The following is a 23317-nucleotide window of genomic DNA, read 5'->3' as shown; positions in this document are numbered from 1 at the left end:
TTTTGGAGTACAGACATCTTGGCATTAAAGATCATGTTGCATCAATTACGGAGTACAGACATCTCGGCATTAAAGATCATGTTGCATCAGAAAAATAGGTTTAAATTAATGCAATGAAAGGTTAGATTTTGTATTAACTTCAGACAAAGTAAAAATCCACCTTCCAAAGGCCTGTTTTTCCTCAGTGTAGAAAACAGTTAACTACTCTGACACAGTGAGACCTCAATTCATACATATACTCAACTTTGTCTAAGTGTCTCAACATCACACATCTGGTGTTATAAAGAGTGTAACAATAGTTGTAACTACAGTTGCTGTATAGATGTATGTAATGTGTACAAGCATTTGTATTCTAATGAAAAACGGTAAACATAATGTGTGACTGCAACATAACTTCATAACATAAGGCATGAATGGTTTGTAAATGTAACATTTCCAAACATATTGTTCAACAAATTTTTGTACAGTGAGTATAAAATGATAAGGCAAAAGTCGGATCCCACACAGGTGAGAGGTTGTGTTTTACATATCTACCTTCATTTTGACAAAATCATCTTGAAAAGAACAAAAAGTATGCCAAAACACTTTCAAGCAACATTGCCGGGGCTTTCAAACAAAGAACAGTTTTCTACCTTCACATAGAAGAACCGTTTTAGTTATCTCCCTTCTCCCAGGAACATTGCATGAAATACAATATTTAGATTATCCATTTATATTGTAAGTGAAAATGTTACCAGTATTAGACAGACAGTTACATATCTAATATACTGGTGTATAAAATTCCATATACGCTCATTTTTTCCATTAAAAAATTGAAGATTGTCAAGCTGAAAATTAAATGACTTATATATATTGAACTCCTTGACCTGAAACTTCTGAAATTTGTGAAATGGAAAATGTAGAATTTTAACTCGAAACCTTATGAATTATGTGTTTTATTTACAGTAACCCTAGATTTTTTATAACCCTTCAACTAATATTTCCAAATATAAGAATTAGAAAGGAATGACTTGAACAGGGTAATAATTTCCATCTCTATTGCACTCAATCCACAGACCTGCAATTAAAGAGATTTGCACATAACTGAAATCTTACATTATCACCCTGCAAGGAACAAGATCTCATACATACTTAACCGACAATGACAACTTGACTTTAAATGATCAAAAATGACTAAAAAAGTACTAAAATATCGAAGTGGAATTTTCAGTTTCCTATTCTGGGATATCTTAGCTTCATGTTAATGCCTCATTTTTCTGTCTATCTAAACAAACAAAAAAACTATTGAAAACAAGTTACCCCAAATTTTTAAGAAAATGAAAATAATTCAAAATTAAATTTATTATTTTCACATTAACTTATCACAACTGATGATTGAATAAAATCTTCAGTTTCCCATATTTACGTCTTCTGAGCGTCTGCTACAATTTATTTCAGATCATTTCATCAAAATGGGAAAAAAATTTAATAAATAAGTGGATAGGTCAGGGAAACTTATTCTCTGCCGCATGATAATTTTACAGATAAACTGGCTTATTAACAAGTTTCAATTCTCTTTATTTATAGGTCTCTGTTCAATTTTATAAATTGAATAAAGAATAAAATACACTGTAATTTTCAGTGCTCTATAAAACAGTTTCAAGTTACTGAACCATGTTACCTTCATTGACACATATTTATTGTTGGAAACAGTTTAATATATACATGTAAGTGTGCAAGATGTATACAATACATGTATGTACTAAGCCTTGTCAAGTAGATTTTTTTGGGGGCACAAGATAAATGACAGGTCTGCTGAAGCTAGAATTTGTTTCTGTTAGGTACTTGTAGAAATGATAAGAGGAGAGCAATAAATTTTTGGATGGAACATGCATTTTCCATCAGACTGAATTATTGGAAAACATTCTATGAATGTGGGCCATTTTCATACAGTACCTTATCACAGAATGACACAGAGTGATTAATTCTAAAGTTTGGTCTGACCAATACACATATAGCTGGTACAAAATTACAGCAAAGATAGAATATGAGAAATAATGTTGTTCAGATAATTTTGCAACTCCTTGCAATAGTCATGATAGTATTAGGATTACCTCCCTTCTTATATGTACAGAGTGTTGGCACATTGGTGTACATTGCTGAACTGTATTTGATTTGTTTGTTTGTTTGTTTGTTTTTTTTTTATTGTTGTTTTTTTTTTTTTTTTTTACATTTGCAAGTTTTTTTCTCACATTGACCTAGTTAATTTATTCGTATTTAAACCCCATGTAGAACTTTCATGATATTTGTAAAAGTTTAACATGTATGACAAGAAACCAACCCCTTTGTTTAAGCCATTTTTTAAATTTTAGATGCAGCTTCTGTGCATAAAATGAAGTGAAGATCTTTTCATTTTGGTAACAGAGTATCTTAAATAGAAACATGTTTGTTTTACATTGACAGACATTTGAACAGTATGACCCGAGGCTAGTCATGTTAATCAAACAAATTCAATTTTATCTCTAATTTATACTTCATATTTCAATCTATAAAAGTAAGAAATACTGGACCAAAACATTGAAAAACAGAAAGATTAAGGGATAAATAAAACAGTCTATTTAATGTGAATCAGTAAATCATTTAGACATGATTTATTTGTAACTGATGGTATTTAAATTTCTATGAAGAACAGTTTACTTTGTATTATAGATTTACCAGTACTTATGAGGGGGTAAATTACAGAATTAATTTCCTGTGAAACTTGTCTACTAGAAATACATATTTAAATTAGATAGCATTATTGACCAATCATCAAAGCCACCAACAAATGCATGGGTCAATTTTATGATGCTTCAAGTACTTTTTTAGGCAACTATCAACTATGTATGGTATTTTCCACTTTGATTTAATATTCTGTTCAAAATTTATTAAGTTAGAAAATAGTCCTATGACATATGATTTAATGGACGTAAGGTCTTGTATGCACTTGTTAATAGGCAAATTATAAGTATTTTTTCAACCAAGCCACATGTTATAGTGAGGATAGGTATGGTATATAAGTTAAAGAGATGACAACCCCACTGGGATGAAAATGGCAGCCCAAGGCCACCATTGGTCAAAGAATGATGAGGAAACCCTCATACCACAGGGCAGGCTGCAGCTGGCCCCAAAACATCATAATACACAGGTACAGCGAAAGAGTTGCTGTAGATTTACAAAGGACATACTTTCAAATTCAGGTTAAATTTTTTATTAAGGGGACATGGTATCTACTTATTTCTACAATTTTTTCTTAATATTTAGATAAGTTATGAAACCATGAATACTTGATCAGAAATAGCTGATTTTTTATCTGAATAACTGTTAAAGTAAATCAACGCAATGAACATGAGGTCTGTAGATCTTTTAATATTCTTATCCATATTTTGCTGTATTTATTTTTCACAGTTCTCTTTTGTTTCAGAGGATACTGAATACTTCAAAGAAAAATTATGCCAACCAAATCACTAAGATGCATTACAGATTATAGATGGTAGTTCTGTTCATCCTATGGTAACATATGTAAGATTGTATGTAATAATTTGTCTGTTACATATTATGATTGATAACTTAAGGAGCAGAACCTAACACAGGTCTGTTGTTTAACTACATGCAAACTTGAAAGACATTAATCTGTTTGACTTGCATGTTACTTACAGGAGTTTATAAAGTTTGTTTTATCATTTTACCACCCAGGAAAATTCTGATTATCATAATTTTTTTTGGAATCTCTTAAAAAATCAACAAAACCAAATATGATGTTATTCTTTATGCTTCTTTGTTATATATAAGTATGGACCATATTATAATTCTACACTGCTTAGATACACAATTATTACCATTATATCTCCCCTTTTCTAAAGGAAAATTTTACTTATCATTTCTTTCTGTCTGTCATAGATCTGTGCTTTTTTAAATCTGGCCTGTTAATCATAATAGATCAGAATGAATCACCAATATGTCTGGATGTGCCAGCAGTACTTAGATTTAAGTTTATATCTTTGACTATGGCTATGACATATGTAGTTGAGAGACACTACTTTCTGTCCACTGCCAGTACAATTGGAAGACCATTCATTAGTTTTAACTCAAGCTGGACCATCCATATATTTCAAGGAATTTCTATTATAGTGAGTGCAAGTGTTCTTCATTCAGGGATGAATCCAGAGATTATGAAAAGGGATACAGGATATGATATGCTTAACCATATCAGAATTTTTCATAAAATTAGCGAAGTTTTTCAACAAAGGGGCAAGGTTCCAATCTCTGGACCCCCCCCTCATTTGATTTTAGTATTGCAAGTTCAAAGACTATATTGAAGTACACTGATCATTTGCTATCAGTTTACTTAAAGGATAGTTGTAAATTACCACTCTTTTGTATTGTATTGTAAAACATGTTGAGTTGGCCTAGATATACTAAAGAAAACATCCTCAATGTTTTTTTGTAAAATTTTGGTTAAATGATTGAATTTCCAAACAAGACTGTAATTTGGGAAGAAATTTATTTTTTATTTGTTTTGAAATTTCAGTTTGGCTTTAAGGTGGTCCTTTTAAATAGTTTGAGAAACAATTTGACAATCACAGATATTTAAAAGATACATCACAATCTTAAGTATCTAATTATTTATAAGATGAGATCAATTTATTAAGATAAGCGTCATATGAACCATATTTAACTTACTTGAGATTAAGTACACCTAATAAATGAACTATGAAACAGCCAAGTTAGGCAAACAGTTATACCATCAAAATTAAAGTTGAATGAGGTTAAGACTTATGTGACTTCACCCTTATATTCCTTTCAAAGAAAGACTATACAAACATTGATGAATAAAAATTATAAAAGATTAAATATTATGATATATTCATTCCTCCTCTTTTTCTAGGACATGGTCATCTTATGGAGTGGAGTTATGGAGTGGAATTGTTGAGTAGCATCTTGGAGTAGAACATTCGAGTGGTACTTGATATTGTGGAGATTTTATTGTTTTTCAAGTCTACCGTGACTAGATAAATACATAAAGTTTTGTTTCAGAATATAATAAAAATAGACATTGTTTAGAAAAAAAAACAACACAAGCTTAAAAAAAAACAGTTATGTATCCCTAAGGTATAACAAAATATTTTGCAAATCAAACATTTATTTTCAAATTTGAACCCTCCTATAAAATTAGTTCTATTCCAAGACTCCATTCTACAACTCCACTCAATAAAATAAAGTATGCCATTTTCTATAAACACATGTGCACAGGAAGTATGAATGATGACTTTGGTTGACTGAAACACAATCAAAGGAAATTAATCATTGAATCACACTGTAAAGACTTCATTTCCTGCTTTCCAATATTATGTTATTATATGGAAATGAAATCATATTTATAACTGCATGCATTATCAGATTTTTTGGACGAAGATATTGATTTTACCATTTCATATGTTTGTCAGACACCCACACTTTTTTCTGTGATTTCAGTCTCCTTTATCATGATATATAATAGATAAATTTTGTGGTTTTCTTGATAGAGAGGTGATTTATATCAGCATACTCTACCAAAATATCCTGGGTATATACATCACAAATAGAATATTCAGCTTTCTTAATGATAAATTGGAAACTTCTAAGATACTATAGTTTTTGATAATTTTTACATTCATTACACATTTCCTACAAGTATTATATTTCATGTTAACTTCCAGATAACAGTTAGACAATCAGGTACTAGCCCTAATGCTTCATACTGACAGCAACTGAGTTACCAATCCATTGTTTTTGACAGAATCACAAGTAGCAATCTTTCCAGGCATTGACTGAAGGTATGATTATTCATTGGGTACTAATTTCATGGTTTTCATTGGTTTGGATAACCACAAAATATGGTTTCCAACAACACGAAAATTTCCCATTCATTTGTCAGTTGGAGTTGGCAAATCTAGGTATTTACAAAATGATGTTTTTTCTCAAAACAACGAAAATTGGAGGCCACAAATAAAGTACTTTCACAGTATGTATAAATCTGTGCATTATTCTAATTTTAACAACATTAAATTGCACACTTAATCATGAATAGGCTAAGAAAAAGTGCTATAAAGCATGTTTATTTTTTTCATTCTGAAACATTATGAAACCCAATTATAAATTATTTTTTCTAGTAGGTGTGTCCACAAGCTTTAAAGCACTCAATAAGATTTTAATACATTTTGTATCTGGAGATAGCTTTCAAGTTTTTTTTATATGTTTTTTTTTTTTTTTCGAAACATTGAAAGAGTAAAGAACTTAGGAGACCTTGAGATTGAGTCATAAAACATGAAAATATCGCAGAATTATCCATAAATATTTAATATTTTTCTTATGTAATATAGGCATATCTCTAGGATGACTAATGCATAAATCTGTTGCCTGTGCAGATTTGGCATTAATTTGTTAAGTTTGATAAATGAAATCTTTGTTTCTATATCCCTCATATCTAAAGCAAGATTCATGGTTAATCTATAAGATATGATTCTGCACTTCATTACAAGTACCGTAGATTCCAGTGGTGGAGAAGCACTCATTGCTAAGGTGTTTGGCATAGTTGTATTTAATCCTGTTTTATTGAAGAATTTGTTAATCCAAAGTACTTTTTGTGAGATAAGTTGACTTTTATATACTGTATACATCAATAACCTCTTTGCAATGTTTACCTTTTAGGTAATATACAAAATGGAGTACCCATTTACCAAAAAAGTTAACAGTGGTCCCACCCAGAACAAGGCACTACATGTTTCATCTCATATCAACCTGCTACCGCAAATGGCATGTGTCCATGTACACTTCACATATCAAAGGAAGGACAAATTGATATTAATCTCAAGTCATGGCATAAGACTTCTCTACTTACCCTGGAAACCTTAACTAATATCACAACAATTACTCCCATTGCTAGAATACCTCCGATCAGTGTTATCCAAATCATATCATTGTTTATAGAAACCAAAACACTTCTTTCATGTCTATTTTTTCAATTTGCATATTATCAATTATCTCATTGGGGCTTTGAAGTTTGTTTGCCCTCTATAAGTCATGAAATTTGACTTTCCTATGTTTCCTTTGTGAGCCTGATGAATATGATTGTTAATTGCTAAAATGTGAATATCGTCCTTTGGTTATTTCTCACTAATCTCCAACTGTAAAATGTCAGTTAATCTGTAACTGACTTTTTATTTACTTCCATTCTGTCAAGTTAATATTGAATTCTTCCTCTATCACATTAGTTATCCTCTTTAGGCAGGATTATAAGAGAAATGTGGTAAAAACACAAATTATATCCTCTCCTTATAACCATTCACTGGAATCAAATTATACAGAAAGACTAAATGGACCATTTTCCTTAATACCATTTAGTATTAAATCTCTCAGTCTATCCAAAATACAATAAAATGCATCATTATGGAAAGTTCCAAAAATATCATGTTTGTTTTCTAGCTGTCCATCCTATTTTATTAATTTTTTGGAAGAACTTTTAGCAGTTTGATCAATAACATCCTAATAAAGCAGTCAGCCAATATAATATATACATGGACAACCCCACAAGTGCACTGAATCCTTCTTTTGATGGAATTAAGATCTCTTGAGGAAGTTTTCCACCAAATAACTCCTTAACAACAGTTGAATAGTAAACTCTGCCACAGCAAATGATCATACATCTTCATTTTAGGAAATCTGTAAAGTGTCCACCTTACATGGCTTGATCAATAACTCCAACACTTCTAAGGGGCTTTCATTTAATATGGCTAATTTCGTAAATTCTTAAATCAATAGAATTTGTGATAGAAACATTCCAAAATAAGCTAAATTTGTAAATAAACAAACAAAACTATTGATACAATTTCAGCTTTAAGTTAAGGAATTTAATCCAAAATAATCTATGTTTTTGCTGTTGTAGGGACTAAATTAATATGATGTCCAATCAATCTGAACACAAATGGCAGGAGTTAACTGGTACACTTATAAATCATATTTCCATGAATATAAAATTAGTTCCCACTAGAAAAAAACACGGATATATTTGTTTTAGTTGCAAACATGATTGCTTTTTTTCATGTGTATTAAGCAATGTGACACAGTATAAAACTTCTGCAGTAAGTTGAATCCAGAGAAAATTTCACACATTTTCGAAAAAATAAAGTCAAACTTCTATGTTGTTATCTCAAAGCTGGTTTAAGAAAAGTATCCATGGTAAACAAGCCGGTCATTGAAATATCATCATCTTTACCAATCAAAAAAGCAATGTCTAGTCCAGTCATATACTCTTCAGAAGTAGTACATGTAATCTGATAATGGATCTCATTCACGGATGCTTCAGGGGACAATGTTAAACATATAGGTCCATTTACACTGCATGTCCAGTTATTTTCACCACAGGTAGACAGAGAAAATACTTATACAGTATTCTTAACAGATAAAATTTGACAGGTGAAATACAAATACCTGTATATTGACTGGTAAATAAAGTCAAGGTGTGTCAATTAAAAGATTTTGAAATTGGTTTCACCATGCATGGCCTGACACAGGATGCAATAACGAAGATCAACGAACACCCATGCTTTTTAAATATCTTAAGAAGCTCCACTCAATTCACAATTTTGAAAGATAATTGTGTGAGTTTTAGTACTTACGAGAGAGTTCATGTTACTTCACTTGTCAAATAAGTTCTTCATGATAAAAAGATAGAATTACAAATTTTAAAGTTATTTATGAAAGTTGTATAATTTTATGAAATTTATCTAGTTTCTTTTTTATTGTAATGATGATTGAACTTTAAAATTATCACCACTTGTCATCTAAGTGCATATGATGGAAAACTGCTCATTTAAAATCTGATTTATGTGTGCATCAGTGAATACATGTATTATGAAAAGTTGAATGCCAAAAAAATTGACAAAAATTTCGAACACTAAGAAAATGCCTTGAAGACATTCAAATGACAAAAATTGATTGGTATGATATGGCTAATTAACATATAGGAAGAAATATTTTTAAATAGCTAGATCTCCATTCTTGATGACAAACCATATGCACTCTCATTTCCTGGATTATTTCACAAAATTAATTTGAATCATTTTAAAGCTGCATATTTTCAGTAAAACCTGTTTAAACCATCTCCCCCATTAGAGCAGAAATTTTTTTTTTTGGTGTTTATACAGCTACAAATGTGTTGAAACTGATATAAAGGAACCTATAAAGTTGTCTGGTGTATACAGGGTTCTAGCAAATAAACATCTGGATTTCTTCATTCTCCTTAATTATTGTGAAAGTACAATGTACTTTAATTGGTGGATACCTATTCTTGTGGGTCTTGAAGGAAACACAAGTTCATGGATTCTTGAATTCGTGGTTTGGAAATTTTCAGTATACACATCAATGGGATCTCCTGTTCATTGGGAATCAAATTTTGCAGTTTGGTCTACCCATGAAAACCACAAATATTGTTACTCCAAGAACAATAGTACTTCCACAGTAATAAATCTTTTCCCTTTATTGAAAATTTTGAATGCTGTGGTATCTAAATGAATTAACTTTACTTTATACTGAGACTTAATTCCATATTACTTGATAACTATGTTCACTTTGATTTTTTTCTCTTTTTCTCAGGGTTATTATCATCACCATTCAAATCTCCAAAAACAACAGGAAGACATAAATCTTTATATGGAAACAAGGAAGAAATATTTTCTTTCCCACCCAAATAAAATTTTGTACCCAATTAACTTTTCCTCCAGACAGAAAAATTAATCTGTCAAAGGCTATAAAAATGCCAAGAAAAATCAATAATCATGATGACTTTCTGATAAAGAATTAACTAGCTATGGTGACCTTAGATTTATTATGGTTGGAGAAAGACATCAGATTAGATTATCTCCCTTTACTACACTGAGACTAGTGTATTATTGCCATCTTATCAATGACATTGTTGTTAGTGCTAGGACAGAGATTTATCAAGCTAATATACAGTGAAACCTGTCATAACAGAACTCCTTGTGGACTAACAGATTTGTTTGGTTTAGGCAGGGTTGGGTTAACACAGGTTAAAAAATATCAAAATGACATGAATGGACTTGAAAAGATGTTTGGTTTACACAGGTAACTTGTTTATCCAGGGTTTAGTTTTGATAGTTCCACTCTATATGGAAGAACACCTACAGTTTGTAATTAAATTTTTTGGACTACCTCTATAAATCTAGCATTTTCTAACAATAAAAATAACCCATGTTGTGTGTAATGAGAAGTACAAAAAATGTATATATTTTATGCATTTATTTTCAACAATGGCTTTTTTTATATCATGACTGAAATTCGGTGACATTGGTTTAATTTATATTCAGTTATTTACATGAAATCACATTTTGTGGCCTGAACTTGAACATGGATGTAATTCAGACTCTACGGCCCAACATACTGGATTCATTACTTAAACTTCGACATGAAGTCCTAAAGCCTTACCCCAATGCCTATCCAATCCTCCACATAAATCAGACAATATTCCTAGTGCTTACTTGCTTCATTAAATTCTCATTACCATCATGTTAAATGTCTTGACTGTAATGGTCTTTAAGCCTTAAGTTAGGAGATGATCAAAAAGATTATGTTTTTAGATAGCCTGATATCTTTTTTACAAATATTGCTGGCAGCATATGTTTTTTTACCTCTGTCTAAGGTCAGAGATCCTGATTATGAATGGAAACATACTTCATAGGTAGTCATGATTGTGCAATCTGTCTTGAATTACTCCATGAGATTTACAAGAAATAAAGTATTGTCAAGTAGTGATTTTTTTAAAGGGTAAATGTTATAACATACATTAGGATGTCTACTTTATGCTAGGAAATTTATTTCCAAAACATAGATAATTTAAAAAAAAAAAAAAAAAACCAACAAAAAATAAATTTGATTTTAGTGTTTGGGCTCCCAAGTGATTATTTTTTCCTTAAAAATATCCACATAAATGTGTGCTTTGGAAAAGGGTAGAAACTACCATAAAAAAATTATACATCTTGTGAAGTGGCTCACTTAGCTTAAAACAAGGTTAATAAATAATTGAAAAATAACCACGCGATGATCAATTTTGAAGGTCACCTAGTCCACCTTTAGAACTTTTTGCCTCCGATGAAGGCCGCTGGGCCAAAAATTTGGGCCTCACTTACTTTATTTTTATGCATTTTATTTGTATTGTATTCATATTTAGTTCCCTTTTACCTTTTCAATGTGGCTTTTGCTTACTTATTTATTATTCTTGTAAAAAAAACCATACCTGCATGCATACAATGTGTCTACCATCAAGGTAAAAAAACCAATACCTGCATGCATGATACAATGTGTCTACTTTACATATCAAGTCCTATAATTCAAACTAAGTCTCAAAATAGGTAGACACAGGCCCAAAAAATATTCTTTTCTTTGGTAAGGAGATTCATTTCTTAGTAACTTAAATTATCTGGTTGAAATGAGATTTCTTAAAAATCTTAGGAAATGAAGAAGTTAGTTTAAAAGGCTATTAGTCAATGTTAGTACCTTATCACCTAGTGTTTAGACCTGTAGAAGACTTATTTTTAATTGTATGTCCATACAGAGGACAAAAGGAATGATTTTGAAACAGTGCAGGACTTTCTTGCATCTTTTGTTTTAAAATCAGCGAGAAATCAAACCTAAAACTGCTTAAATCTACCCCTGACAACCCATGCTTTGCAAATTTTAGGGGGGGCACCCACCCACCACGCCTCCACATGAGTCCACCCCTGTCTTACATGCCATTACTTGATTGAAATATCTAAGAGTTCAAAATGCATGTAATATGAAGGAGCTACAATTCATCCATCACAAATTCCCACTATGGCTATGACTGTCGGTGTTTTCCCTAGTAATGATTTTGTGGTAATCTGATACATATTTCATGGTTGTCAATAAAAGTTTTATAATGAGTCATTCATAAAAAAGGTATAAAAACAGACTGATTCACACATCTCACAAATTTCTTTCAAAGATTTTCATTTATATGTTAAGACCCCTTTAAGTCCATGTTTTAAAGAAGTTTATAAGATTTTATAAAGTTTATTGTATGCAAATAAGGATATAGAAGATATCTAGACACTTGAAATCACATCATAAAATAATAAATAATGTATTTAATGGTTCTTCAAATTTAGACACTGTATTTGTTAAGGCTCTGGGCTAATATAATGTATCACTGTATTGCACAAATGCACAAAATTGCAGGATCAGCTGTTCACATTAATTTGATATGCTTTTCACTCCAAATTAAATTGTTAACTTTTCTTGGTAGCTTTTTTTTGTTTTAGGGATAGGTGGTAATTTTAGATTAATTTAAGTATCAGCCTGAATAAAAATCATGCAAAAATTATCATTGTAAATAGTGGCAAGAGACCATTGCTTTTGGTAATATTTACTAGTACCCTGATTGAATAATTGTTGTTTTTTTTTTAAATGCTTTTTAAATGCTGCTTTGGCAACCAAGGCCATATCATGGCTAGAATAGTAATGTATATTTTAGTGCAAATGTAGCATACCATTTAAAGAAGGGGAGATAACTCAAAGAAATGTAAATATTCCACTGCATCCAAGAACACCATGAGTCAGTAAAATATGCGTGTTTTGCAAAACATCTTTGTATTTAGATAGTTAAGTGATGTGTAAAGGACACTTAAACACAGATGTTTTACTTAAAATTTGTCATTGTTAAAACACATTACTATAAATATAACTCATAAAAATCTTTGTTCAGTGTATTTTGATTAGTGAATTGTGATGAATTCGATAGAATTTCGAAGTACTGTTAAAAAAGGTGTTCCATAATTAAGTAATTAATTGCAAAATATGGTCTTAGTTATATTAAACAAGTATCCTCAAGTTGGAAAAAGTACTATTTAAAGTAAAACCTGGTTTATATTCTGTATTTATTGGTAACTTTATCATGCGTTCAAGGTTGATACTGCAGTGATATTGTTATCTTAAGCCACTGCCATGATACTAAAATGTATCATGATCAGCAATTAATTTCCAATGACAAAATTTCATCCATCAACTCAACTGTGGTCCCCAATATACTGACTTATGTCAGTTTCTGACATCTTGACAGTAGCTCACATCTCACCTTGTCAGACTTGCTGAGATTTTTATGTCTCTAATATTGTTAGCGACTTCTTGCACTCATAATTTCAGTACTTTACATTTGCATATGATTTGCATAATTATATACCAGTATTATTATTTCGGATGTTCAAAGCAAGCCAAAATCAGTGGCATAGAATATTTGATGTTTAGCAACTTCAGCAACTGTTCTTATTCTGTATATTTTGTTGCAGTTCTATATGGTTGGAACATTAGACTAGCTAAGCCAAAACCAACAAATGTCGGAAACAATTTTTGTACTATGGAGACAAATGCTAATTCCATTTCTACCATTTCATGTATGATTGCTCATTCTGGCTGGTTTTGTATGATTTATATGTGAAAAATATCATGATTGATGTCTAATCAGTAGAAAACTAACATATAAGTTTGAAATAAATTGGAGGAGAGTATCTAGCTAATGAGGACAAGACGTATCCTTTATTTTCACCAAGAGAGACATAGACCTTATAATGAGTTGACTTTATAAACTAAACCATCTGTCTAAGTCATAGACATCACAAAGATCAGAGGGAACATGATGTATATCTGTTAAACAGAGAAATGACCACCCCATAATTCACCAGTCTTCTTATATATTACATTTTGATAATGGAGATGAAAGGCTGTTTGTTCTACTAAAGAGAGGTGTGTTTTGGTTTTTTATTGGTTAATTTGTTTCACAGATTATGTTGTTGATTTTTGGTCAAACAGTCACCTGAACTGAATGATAACGTTTGATGGAAGAGAGGCTTGTATTCTAAGAGTTGACATCCTTTATTTCCATCTTTGCTAGCCAAAGGTTACAGTTGTGTCCCTTGGGAAGGGGACAGAACCATTTCACTTGGCTAGTGAAGATGTATTTATTCCACATTCGTAGAACATAGAATGACAGAATTTAACATGAACAAGTAAATATAGATATTAGGAGTCCTTGATAATTTGTTAATATTAATGGTTTTTTTTCTATTTAAGAGGTATCATAGAGTTTCATAGGGAATTCAAGTTATACCCTTCAAGCAATTATGCATGTACTATCAATCATATGGGAACATGTACAAGTCTCCTAAATGAAAATGTAGTTAGTAAATTTAAAATCCAAAAGTATTTTTAGTATAAAACTTCTTAAGGTTTTATTTCCTTCTTCTGATATTCATCATTAACTGCATTTTTGCAATTGTAGAACTGAATGAAAGTAGGTATTTAGCAAAACTGTTTTTTCCATAATGCAGCACTATAAAAAACTATTCATTTAAGAACAAAACCTATGCTTCAGGTTAAAAAAAACATTGTTTGATTTATATGGGGATCAGATCTAAATATCATGCCAACCTAGTGGTCATTGAATTCAAACAAGGTGCGTTTGAATGAAACTTCTTGTAATACAATGCACTTACATGTCAGGATCACCCAACAACATGATAAACTTGATTCACAGTACAACATGTCAGTTATGTGTCAACTAAGGTGCATATTTCAATTGTCAATTTCATTTAAATGAAACACAAGTGTTCTAGAATTAAAGACCCACCAAGTTGAATCCATCAAGTGGAGATAATTAATAAAAAAGAAGCATCAAGGTGTATAAAGGTGGACCTATGTGTAATTAAGTCAGGTAATTATACCTTGATCTTAGAGACTTAGATAGCAATAAATCTCATTATTTTGATATTCTGATATAATTAAAGGATTCTGGTGTAAACTGGCTTTATTTTTGACAAAATATACCCATATACTTTATTGCTATCATTTATTTTAAAAGCATTAACAGGTGTTAGGAATCAACCAAGCACAATGATGGTAGACTTACTTTGTACCTGTGATTTAGTTAGGTCACAAATGGGTTCCTGTTAATTACTATTGAAGAAATTTGATCATGCATATAGGTTACTGAAAATGTTCACATCTGATTTAGGAATAACTGAAGTTGTTACCATTGTTTTTATACAAAAAAACAAATCCATGCTCAAAAGTTCTTCTCTTGATCTTAATTCTGTGATTTTTGATAATCCAGTATTAAACTTTAGGTAAGTGACAAAAAAATTTTTACAGTTGAACCAACAAACTTTTCTTAAACCACTTATAGGCCTCAAACAGTGACATCAAGATATTCTAAAGGGGGGGGGTGTCACCAGCTTGACTAGGGGCCTCCTGTGATCTTTAGGTATTTCTATATAATCAACTAACCTTTTTGAGCATAAGGGGAGTGGGGAGGTTAGGTCCCCCTTCCTTCCTTGGACCTGTCTACCTACATTTAGATTTGCCCTTGTCAAAAAACAATGGTACCATAGTACTTATGTAATATATTTGTAAATTGCAAAAATATGGAAATGGTACAGATTTCTTCATGTTTCAGACTATTCTGAAATTTCATCAAACAACAAGGTCAATGAATTCATTGCTTGTTCTATTTTAATAAGGGAAGGAAATGAAGAGTACCGGTAAGATATATATATCACAAATACAAAGAAGAATACTTATGGCAACTTTTAACAATTGAAATGTGAAGTTTTTTTTTAAGTTTATCTCATGAACACTTGTGCACAATTGGTAATGGTACTAAATGATGTTTACAATGAAGGCCATAAAAAAAACCAAAAAAAAGAACAATTATAAATTATGAAATATAAAACAATTTTTGGCACTTCAGATGCTTTCTACACTTGGTTTTATGAGTTTGATATTCATAGGTTGTAAAATGCAGAGTATGATCACACCTGATGCACCCCTTGTTTTGATGAGCATGGATCTTTCTGTCTATTTGATGCTTTATATAAAATGCTTCTGAAAATAGGCCTTTTCTATTATCAATTATTTGTTTTTTTTTAATTTTTACATTTATTAATATTTGTTCTCAACTATCTTGTCCATCTGTTCATGCGTACAAACTGATACATGACTGTTATCCTTACTTAGAGTGTATATAATTAGAAAATTCCATATTGACATTTGTTTGTAGTTGGAAAGCATGTTCATTGTATTTTATTGAAATTTCTTGTTTTCATTGACGTAATAATTCTAAATTACATTACTAATTTACAGATATGTAAAGCAGATATCAGAGCATAGTAGATAAGGTTCTGAGCTACAAGAACAATAAGCTTACAGTGAGGTAAACAACCAACTCCTTTCATCAAAACCATGAAAGTGTTGATATGTAATTATTATGCTAGATAATGTAAACCCAGCTGCCAACAGTAATCCACCCAATGATTCAATATCTGACAAAATAATTCAAAGAACAGTACAAAGAGTCTTGGGTAATAGTCCAAAGAAGTGTTGAACAAAAGGTCAAGTGCCTTATTATGTGTTTAGATGTGTAAGGATGAAAAGTCTCACATTTCTTTAATAGTTTGACCATTTATCCAGGACCTAGAAAAATGTTTATAGTCAAGCATTGTTTAAACTAAAGTACTTTCAATAAGACAGAAATAAAAAAAAAAAAAAAAACTTACCAGTTGTTCCATTTAGTCACTGCATGTAGAATTTTCAATAATGCTTCCAAAATTATGCAAGATGAATTCTGATTGGCTGATTAGAAAGGTCATCAGAACAGAAGGTAGATTGGAGTGTTATTAGATCCTACATACAGTGACTGAATGGAACAATTGAAAGGTCTAATTTTAATTAGATTGAGAAATAATTGTTGACAAATATTGGTATGCTGATGTTGTCAATGAATTGCGTCATATTGGTATCAGTTTGTCATGAGACCTTTGGTTCTAAACAATAACTAAAGTAATTGTCCAATGTATCAAGGTCCATTATCACAAATTGAAAGTTGGCATTGATTTTATAGGTTGCAGCTTAATAGTTCATAAATTATGGACCGAAAGAAACAAAAATAAGCATTTTTATGTAAAAAAGACTAATTTCTGGACCAATTTTCATCTGGTTAGTTTTAAGTGGTATTCATTTAAGGGGCCATTTCATTTTTTACAAAGGAGAGATTTATATTTCCGTACATACAAATGATTCCAGAAAAAGTCTTTAAGGAATGTGTTTTTTAGGAATTAGATGACAAACACACTTAAACTGTTATTCATATCTTGCTAGTTTGAGTAAATTGAGTAAAAATATTTAAAAGTTCTGTTGTGCAGTTCTTTATAAAAGAAATATTTTGTTTGCCAGATGCAGCATCCTGAAAAATTATTCAAGAATCATGGATTGGCTTCTTTTAAATACTTTATGCTAGATCAGAAGTGTAGATAGATTTATGAGACTTTTGAGTTTTTCTTTGAATCCATCTTCATTGCATAAGATTAATAAACATCCATCAGACTGGTTCTCAACTTTGGAAGAAAACTGACTGTGGGTGGAAAGAACAATACAGTTTAGAAAGATATAAAAAAAATTGTACAAACAAGAAGGTATAGCATCAATAAGTAATTATCAATGTTTGTTATTGTAGAGCAAATGTTTTGTGTAGGTAAATCTAGCTGTCTTGTTAATCTAGCTAATAATTGGAAACACTATTTATTCTTATCAGTGGCAAACAATCCTGAGATTTACAAAAGGGGGGCTCTAACAAGGTGTGCCAAATTTTCCTCTAAAAAATATGTGGAAAAAATTTTTAATTTCATAAGGGAGGACCTGGCCACCTGAGGCCCCCTTGGATATCTGCCTACCAATATGCTAATCCACATGTACCTTCAAATAGGACAGAAAAGTTTAGGGGAAGATGAATCTTAGAAATTCTAAAAATCATTTCAAATGGGCAACAATTACAGGATACATGTGTCCCACCGAAAATATAAAGTGGGTCATAAATAAAGTGTTATGCTAAAAATTTTCTCTTTCTCACTGAAGAAAATGCCCCACAGGCCCTTAATGCATCGTATCACTGTATGACTAAAATCATATTATGTAATTTAATGCATGTTCATTGTAATTTGCATATTTTCATGATTTAAAGAATTAAACCCAAGCTACTCTACATGTAAGTATTTTTCCACTGCCTGCTAGAAAGCATGTAAAATTTACATTCATGTATTGTACATGTGATTAGTTGTTCAATAGCGCTATAAGCAAATTAACCCTGGGTCATTTTTGCTTGTATTATAAGTCATACATAAGATCTACATACTTGCATGCTTTTGTTCATATTATCTTACATTAAGCATTGCAATACCTTATACCTTTACTTTGTTTTATTTTTATTTTTTCTGCCAATGAATATGCTTGCCATCTTTGATTTACAAGGAAATTTTCTTATACCAGTAGTTGGTTAATAATGATTATTGCAGAGAAAGTATGAATTAGTTGCAGGGAAAATATATGACTTTACAATGTTTGTTTTTTAGCATATCTTCATGGTTTCTAAAATAAAGCAAAGTCTCCAATACATCTGAATTAGCTTCAAGAAATTTGTAAACATATGTTGAACCATTGAATTAAGTTAAAACCCAATGCCCGAGTGATAAGTGTTTGTTTTTAAATTTGTTTCTCATTTTGTGCACGGTTTAGTAATTAGGAAATAGCCAAATATTAGTATGTTTTTCTTGCCTGCTAACAAGCTTGTAAACTTAAATAAAGTCTTATGGATTCTCTTGACTTCACATTATATACATACAGACTGTATCTACATATGATTATTTCTCTAATTATTATAACAGAATAACCCTGAATCAACCTTGCAAGTAAAATATGAGTTAGTAATGTTTATTTTGCTGTAAATCATTGTACCAGTCATGTTATCTGTCTGTATAGATTTGGTTTGAGAAAGATTTTATCAGAGTTAAATGTACACATAACAAATTCTCTGAACAGCATGGTACAAGATATTCTCAGGGTGTTTCTTTGATAGAATGGGCAATTATTCTTCTTAGAAAAAAAATAGATTTACTGGTAACCCTTACTAATTCAATTTTACAGTAATTGAATTTGTTTATTAAATGCATTCATTTTATATAATCTAGGGCAATGTTCATCTTTTATTTGTTATGGATCTTGAAAGGTTGTCAATAAATGTTTATGCTGAGGTTGCAAAATATTTGTATAGGGGAAATGTTTTTTTCTGCTGACCAATAATACCATTAAAAGATTATAAATAGGATTTTTAATTATTTTGATATTAAATATGATTTTGTTAAACATCTACAAACATATCTAAGAACGCAGGCAATATGCAATCAATGAGAGCAATGAAATAGTTTATATTTTTGGATAGTTGCCTGTATTTTTATTCCATTCATGTCCATGCTGCATTCCTGTGAGAAAAATGATATCTCCAGAAACCAATATAGAATTTTAAATCATCCATAACATTGAATTTTTGTGCTACACCTGGCACAAGTGAAATACTTCTTGTTTTCCAGACATAGTTAAATATAACAGGAATGTAGTCAGACAAGAAAGGAAAAAGCTACCACAGTGATGATCAATGTATAGATTGCTCAGCATCAGTTCCAGAAATGGAAATGCCATAGCAATGAAGATCAGTGTTGGATAGCTCAATATCAGTTCCAGAAATGAAAGTGCCATAGCAATGAAGATCAATGTCTTTTAGTTCAGAATAAGGAGGTTTGTTGTACCAATCAAAATAATTGTGGAAAAGCATTGAAAAAATACTTGTCTAAATAATAAATCCATTTTATACAGCAAAATACTGTAATGTTCATACTGAGTGCACTATAGTTACAACACTCCAGTTGTCTGTCTGTTCTATCTAAACATGTTCATAGTTGGTACTAAAATACATGTATTAGAAATAAGTTATTTATTTTGCTGCAATTGTTCAGAGCTTAGGTTTTGACCTTAGAGCAGTACCAGTAGTAATATAACTCAAATCTAAGAATATTCTAAATTATTTGTGATGTCATATAATTTCTTGACTTTGATTAGAGTTACCGTGGAAGTAAAGAATATTCTCAGACTTAGTACTTTTTTTAGGTTTGTGGTGCCAGTGTCAATGTATTAGATTTTTCACTTACTGTGGATTTGGTTTATTCATTACAATATTTTCAAACTTCTGTTCAATTTACAAATGAAGAAAACTAAAAAAGGATGTACCACTAAGCATCCCTTTTAATTAATGTAGATTGTAGCTCTTTTGTGAAAAAAAATCAAGACACACCAACATATGTTTGATTATTTTCATAGTCAAAGTTTGGGAAAATAGTTGCCTCTTTATTGTCACTCAGTATACTCAGACATGTGATTGAGGGGCCAAATATTAATATTGATATGTTAGGACAATAATGCATTAGTAGAATTAGTCATTGACTTGACAGTTTTCATAGTTTTTCTCATATGATTTGAACATTCAATACAAAGGAAAACTTTTTGATTTAATAATCAGTTGATTACAATGGAGATGAATATGAAATAAAAGCAGAAATATGCAATTTAATTGAGTTATTTTGTCTCTGTTGGGTCACTAATAGAAAGTATTGACTATTTGTCACTGGTTTTCAGAAAATCCCAAGTTTTGGTGAGATGAACTGAAAATTTACAGCTATGCTATTTATGAACAAGAATCTTGATCAGTAGAACCATGGTAACTTTTATATTTTAGGAAAATTAGACTGTACCTTGCAGTAAAGGTCAAAGAGTCCCATTTCAGCTGTAAAATACAACTCGGCCTGTATGTCCGTGAGTAAGTCAAGATTAGGAAGCTATTTATTTGAACATTTAAATTGATTTTATTTGCATTAAGTGTTTGAATCACATGAAAGTAAATGTTATAATTTGCAAAAGAAGTTTTTGAAATTAATAACACCTATTTTCAAATGAAACTTTTAATAATGTTGTAATAATACATGCAATTTTTCAAATTTTATGACAAGAAGATCACTTATAGTTCTTAACATGCTTAAATGTAAAGTAGAAGCTCTGCTTAATCTTAAATTTAACATTAGGTTTTACTCAAACTTTGCATGAAGGTTTGACCTTCTACTCTTTCTTCAAGAACTCTCAAGTTACAAAAATATGCAAAGAGTTGCAGTTTGAATTTCTATGCAGATCATACACCTCCAACATTGCATGTAGGCTTGGCCTACTGCTCTTAATTCAAACCCATTCAAGAAACAAAACTATTTTTTAAAAAAATCCAACTGAAATTTTTCTATGGTATCTCTATTTCCTGATATCAAAAATATCTTTAAAATTTATCTCATCCTATCCTTACACACAGGTGTGAAGCTCTGGGAAACAGATAAATGGGTATTAATGACATGTAGCAAGGCACGTTTGTTTACCCCCTCAATGCCAAGGTAAGTATCTCCTAATGATTCAGATTGGTAGGTAGTAACACTTTTATTATTAGATGTTGAATCATCTAATCAGTACCTTAATGTATCACTTAAGTGTCAGTCTCTGTAAGAATCTGGCAGTGGATGAAACATAGTATGCAAAAACCCACCATTTTGAATGTTTGACTATTTGAACCATCAGAATCATGGAAAAAAGACAAGATTCTCCATATCATATTGGTAAAGTGAGTCACAGTTTCATTTAGATGCACTGAAAATGAATATTTCAAGGGCAGACAACTCTGTCAAAAACCTAATATTTCTCACATTCTAATGAAAAAATTTGGACAAATCCAGAGATGCAGAGATCAAATGGTGGTCTTTTTAAATAGAGAAAGCATTTTTCAGTGAAATTACATTGTCAGACAGGTGGGTTTTTGACTTGCATGTTCCAGATTTTGCCTGATTCTTACAAAAACTTATACTTAATTTACTCTGCCAAGGAGGCCAAACATAATACATATGTTCTGAATGTGAAAACAACAGCGCTAAATTTCTCATTGAAAAAAAGTTGTCAGGAAGGTTAATAACAGGCCAAACACAATATTTTTAAAAATTCTTTAGAATAGGCAATTCATTTAAGTTTTTAAAGAAACAATTTATTCAATTTTAACCAAAATTTAATATACAATATGTATACATCTCCATATGGTAGTTGCTGAATGAACAAATTTAAAAAAGTTCTAAACTTTGTATTGTTCTTGATGCATTGTAGTTTGCCAAAGAGTAGTTTAAAATATAAAATAAAAACATAAACTAAAATTTACAAAAATTTAATTGATATATGAAAAAATAAATCATAATGTTGTATAGTTTTGAGAATTTGCACTCACAAATCTGATTATCAAAAAACCATTTTGCCAATCTTTATCATAATTATGATATACATTTCTTTTTGTATGGTATGAAATTTCATTTCTGCATTATATATTCTTTTTGAGATTGATGATTGAAAAATTTTACAGACAGAAAGACAGAAGGCAAAGTGAGCAAATCTTCCTATCTCAGGTCATTTAGCTTTGTGGAGGAAATGCTTGCAAAAGTTTTTCAATAGGCATCAACTTTCAAAGCCACCAGCCTACATATTCTTAATTTTTTACATAATAACACCTAGCTGAACTTTCCCGTACTACCATACATAGTGTACCAAATTACAGCCCTAGATTATTCCTACGAGGAGGAATGACCCGGCCAGCGAAAGCTATATTTTTATATAGCCTAGCTGGCCGAGTGGTCTAGGGCACTGGACTTAGTGCAGGCGGTGTTGCCATAGATGTCACAGCGGTACGAGTTTGAGTCCCGCGGAGGGAATGACAAAAATTTGCTTCGCCAATTTGACAATTCTAACATCGTTGGGAATTTTTCAGACCCTTCTATAAAAAATCACAGCAAACATACATTTCTAAGTGTCTACACCAAAAATACAGTTATTGCTAGTTTTTTATGTAAAATAAGATGTCTTACTACACACCTGCACACATAATAAATAAGTAAAATAAAATATTACTACATGAAATTCGTTTTTTCTTACATATTCCTTAACTCTCTTATAAAATATTTCATGTTCAAAATCTTGGGAGTTGAAATCAAATTAAGTAGTTATAATCATTGTAATATCTTGTATCTCATCATCACTGAGAACCTTCTTGATAACTTGATAGTAACTGTATGAATCAGCCACATGGCAGCAATAAAAGTATTATTAGTAAATGTTGAATCATCACTATCACATACATGTAAGTTTGCTGTCAGGGAGTACAAGTGCCATAGATGCAAATATTCCACATTTTTTATAACCCCTGCTTTGAAAGTTATTTTGTGATCATTGTGTCTGTCTGTCTGGTTTTTTTCTGTCCAAACCATTTCATTACAGGTTTGAATTC

The 23317-nt window shown here is 30.8% G+C and overlaps 1 protein-coding gene and 2 long non-coding RNA genes across 9 annotated transcripts in view; 2 read left to right on the top strand and 1 right to left on the bottom strand.

Annotated features, from left to right (window-relative positions):
- Positions 1 to 23317, bottom strand: part of LOC148625475 (uncharacterized) — an 83869-nt gene that overhangs the window by 47765 nt on the left and 12787 nt on the right. The window lies entirely within an intron of this gene.
- LOC148625477 (uncharacterized) lies at positions 663 to 7172 on the top strand. 2 transcript variants are annotated; one of them, XR_015919935.1, is made up of 4 exons: positions 663 to 717; positions 3443 to 3540; positions 5718 to 5834; positions 6709 to 7172. It is a non-coding gene; the product is annotated as an uncharacterized LOC148625477 (long non-coding RNA). The 2 variants fall into 2 exon arrangements; XR_015919934.1 differs by having other exon boundaries at positions 5718 to 7172.
- On the top strand, positions 7268 to 23057 carry LOC148625476 (uncharacterized). 5 transcript variants are annotated; one of them, XR_015919931.1, is made up of 6 exons: positions 7268 to 14797; positions 16225 to 16294; positions 17314 to 19704; positions 20699 to 20779; positions 21317 to 21395; positions 22400 to 23057. It is a non-coding gene; the product is annotated as an uncharacterized LOC148625476 (long non-coding RNA). The 5 variants fall into 5 exon arrangements; XR_015919933.1 differs by having other exon boundaries at positions 7268 to 16294; positions 19500 to 19704; XR_015919930.1 differs by having other exon boundaries at positions 7268 to 16294.

The sequence above is a fragment of the Perna viridis genome, chromosome 2, assembly GCF_037379345.1.
Source record: "Perna viridis isolate PV_CMFRI_1.1 ecotype Kerala chromosome 2, ASM3737934v1, whole genome shotgun sequence".
Lineage (NCBI taxonomy): Eukaryota > Metazoa > Mollusca > Bivalvia > Mytilida > Mytilidae > Perna > Perna viridis.
The sequence above is the reverse complement of the archived record's forward strand: the minus strand, read 5'-3'. Positions and strand labels throughout refer to the sequence as shown.